The sequence below is a fragment of the Biomphalaria glabrata genome, chromosome 18, assembly GCF_947242115.1.
Source record: "Biomphalaria glabrata chromosome 18, xgBioGlab47.1, whole genome shotgun sequence".
Lineage (NCBI taxonomy): Eukaryota > Metazoa > Mollusca > Gastropoda > Planorbidae > Biomphalaria > Biomphalaria glabrata.
The window spans coordinates 6,294,493-6,298,887 of NC_074728.1; positions in this window are offsets into that span (position 1 = coordinate 6,294,493).

Below are 4,395 nucleotides of genomic sequence, written 5' to 3' on the forward strand. Positions count from 1 at the left end.
CACATTTTAGTTATAAATTCTTTTCAAAATATTTTTATCTACCGCGCCATCACATCGGATCAATGCGCTGTGGTTGAAAAAGTTGGTTACATAAGTCTATCTATCACCTATCCTATAGTCCGTTGGACCATAGGGGCACCACACAATATTTGTCAATAGTCTTTTCCATTCCTTTCTCCTTCAATGTTATGCCCGTCCATTCTTTTACGTTGTCTTCCAATCGCTGTCTCTGTCTGCCTTTTCTTCCTTTTCCTGGTACTGTTCCTTGAAGAAGGGTTTTTGCAAGTTCCTTTTTTTTTTTTTTACCATAGTTAGCAGGTCATCGTGGGGTCCAGTCGCTGTAGTAACTCTATCTGTAATCTGTTCGTTTGTGATGCAGTCTTTAAACGTGATACCTAGGATCCTTCTGTAGTATCTCAGTTCCAGTTTCTTCAGGTATTGAATGCCTACTGTCATATAAATCTGATGTGAAATATGTATTCAACAGTGCTTAGAACTACACTGAAGCCTGCTTGTACTTTAAGAGAATGCTTCCTTTTTAAAAAGCTTTTATCAAATCATTCCATCTGTCTCTCTGGTAAAAAGTCTGTACACGTAATTTATCCGACACCTAAACTCCCATGAAGCTGAAATTTTGAACAATTTCTTCTTTTTCTCAACTTGTCCTTGCCATTGCACGGCGTAGCCTTGAATTGTTGCCTATTTATTATTGCAAACAATAAACCTTTATATACTGATTAATGATTACCTCTGATCCTTAATACACCGCTGCCACCATGTTAATTATGATCTAGGTTCACAGTCAGCAATAAACAAACAACAACCATTAGTGTCATGGCGGAGAATGATACTTTATTATATTGAACGCGTGCACCTTTGCGCACCATATCAACAGTCTGTCTCTCTGGTAAAACGTCTGTACACGTAATTTCTCCGAAACTCAAACTCGCATGAAGCTGAAATTTCGCACAATTTTTTCTTTTTCTCAACTTGTCCAGGCATGTCATAGGATCATAACGTAGTCAGAAAGCATAAAATAGCGCAAAAAAAAAAAAAAAAAAACAATCGGTAAAAATATTTGTAATCGCACAGATTTATTATTATTAGATTAGATCTATTACAAATTTAATTACATGACTGGTCCAAACTAATTAGTACAACTACGGTTAGTATTTGCTTTATTTTTTAAAAAGTATTTTTTCAATGTTCTTGATATTTTATACGTTTTGGATATTCCCACAGAACGGCTGGGGAGGTAAATGGGCAGTGATATACCACATGACAAGACCTCCATTGTACTCGAAGTATACTGTAGTAGTAATATAAGCATGGGGGGTTTTCTTGTATTCGATCACTCTCAAAGAGGCTAAGTGGTAAGGAGCTTGCTTCCCAAACGGGGGATCTCGGGTTCGAATCCTGGTGAAGACTGGGATTTCTAACTTCAGGATATTAGGGCGCATTTGAGTCCACCTAACCCTAACCCTAACGGGTACCTGACATGGGGAAAAGTCAAGTCGGTTGGTCGTTGTGCTGGCCACATAACACCCTCGTTAAACGTGGACAACAGAGACAATGAGCTTTACATCATCTGCCCTATAGATCGCAAGGTCTGAAAGGGGAACTTTACATTGCTTTAGGCGGCTGACTAGGTTTCCTTTGCCTAAGGCCGGCCCTGCGATGAGAGTAGGAGAAAGGATTCAACTGAATGCACCTGCCCTATTCAAAATAATAATAAAAAAAAAGGGACCGCATGTGGGAGTTGCTTTCAGATTACCCGTCAGCCAGTGCGACAGTCTCCTCGCGGATTTTTGGGTGGCCGCTTAGTTTGAACATGCACGATTTACAGTTTCAGTTTCAGGAAAACGAAAAGCTTGTGTCATTTTTATAGACACACACAGACAATGACAATACACACACATACATATTGGTATACATATATATACACATACTTACAATCGTATGTACATTCATACACACATGCATATATGCGCTCTAGTCTTGGGTTTGAACCATACCAGCCTCAATCCCCCGTCGCTCGAATGGACGTTTTTGGCTGAGATGTTATAATCTTCACTTCTGAAGGAACATTCGGATCATGCAAAAAGGTCAATCATAATAAATATATATAATAAATAAACAAATAAATAAACAAATAAATAAATATAGATAGATAGATACATATATATATAGGCCTAGGTACATACATACTTATTTTCTTATGAAACCTATATCAATTGAAAAATTAAGCAATTGGTTTACAAAAAGCACTAATTAATTAATTTTGGTTTATGGATTAGAAAGGGAGCTAATCCCTGCCGATTTTATATAAATTGAAATAATTAGCGGCTCTCTCCCTTAGATAAGTTTGTTAAAAAACATTTTTTTCCCCTTTTGCTTGTTTTAAGCAAAAGAAAAAAAAAATACATTTAAAAATGGGAAGCAGCTTATTAAATTTTTAATGTCAATATTAGTTTACAAAGTGGTGCCTATCAGTCAATGACAGAGTAGTTCTTTTATGAAGGAAAGAAAAAAGTAAAATATAATTCATTGATTGAAAAGTCGATCTTATAAAACGCATGAGCAATACATATAACTGCTGTAAGGACAAGGGAAGATCAATAAAGATAAATTTGCGTTCTCAATTTGACGTAATAGATCAACAGATTAATTTGTATACACAACAATACATACAAAACAAGCAAAGGAAAAAAATACATAAAATAAATAAAATTAGAACACGCCACACATCGTCACGTGGCCAGTCCAACAGAATTAAGTGTATACTGAAATGCTAATTAGTGGGGGGTCACTTCAAATTCACAACAGTATTGTGCAATAAAACAATAAAACAGAACAGCAGTATGCATATAAGTTGGACATCATTTAAAACAACAATTAATAAGCAGATTTTCAAATCGTGTAAACTGTTTCACACATACAACATAACGGTGGTAATTTTTTTTTTTTTGAAAATGTTTTTATTTCTTGAGGAATAAGAGATTGTCCCTTTACAAAACAAGACACTAGTTAGGTCAGGTTCACATCTAACTTCACATTCACTTTCACCTATCCTTTGGTCTGTGGGCCGCTGGGGCACCACACAAGATCCGCCAAACTTCTTTTCCCATTCTTCTTTGTCATTTGTCTTTGATAGAATTTCATTCTGATGTTCTTTCTGAAAATATTGAAACCTGCCTCTTAACCTGCCTGGGTGGACCACTTCAGGGGCCGTTTTTGAGTTTGTGTCTCCACACAAACTGTCTTTGTAACCTTGTTTCTAAATTGATTTTTGTGTTGTCAAGTAAAAAAATAATTGTGCCAAAGAAAACTTTAATTGACATTGGCTTTAGGAAAAATAACGTGTACAAAATTGTGGCCAGACAGACAGACACACTGACAGACAGAGCGAGTTGATATAATTTTGTAAAAGTAATTTGCTTATACGTTCGTTTATAATCTTAATTTTTTTTAAAGTAGATCAATAATCGTTATAGGCTCAATAAGGAGACGACCATTCAGTGAGCGTTCCCTACTTTACAAATGATTCTCTTTTTATCTTGCTTGCACCTGGTCCAGCAACAGTAGAAGCCGAAAGAAAATACCATAAAAAAAAATTGAAATGTTTTAACAAGCATCGATGTAATAGCAATTATAAACTAACTATCCACACACATTGTGTAGTTGCTCATACTACAACATCCATAGCTCAGCCATCCCCTACTCCCCTGCTCCGCCAGCAGTGGCGTGGCTACGAATTTGCAATCATTTTGGGGCCCATGGGGGCGGGAACTTGACCTCTTTGGAGGCCCCCTGTGTTTTGAGTTATATCTAATATTTAATGTAAAAAAAAAATGATGAACACTCATATGGGGGCGCCCTCTCAAGTGGGATTTTTTAACTTCCTTCCTCCCCCCACCCTAGCTACGCCACTGTCCGCCAGTGAACCATATAGACACTGAAATTACCAGATGTTGCCACAGTAAACACCGTTCAATGAATTACACACAATTCGCTGACGCTATCATAATTATTACATTACCATGAAATGGTAATTATTACGGTGTCACAGAGGGATTAATACAACCTATTCTAGAGCAAAGTGGTTCAAAATAGGCCCGTTGAGAAACGGGTATTAATATTGTTATTCTTTTACTGAGCCTTACAATGCTTAGACCTCTCTTTATGTTTAACCGTTGAGCTCATGTAGAAATTTGAATGAATACAAAACATTACGGTCTAAACTATGGCCATTGTTTCCTTCACGACCCACTTCTTTCCCCCTCTCCCCTTTTCCCCTCGTGCACGTATTCTCGTCCATAGTCTGGGCATTAATTCCATTGTACAGCTAGGTCATTGTTAAAAGGTCATTGCACCATGAGCTCAATACGCTGAGGA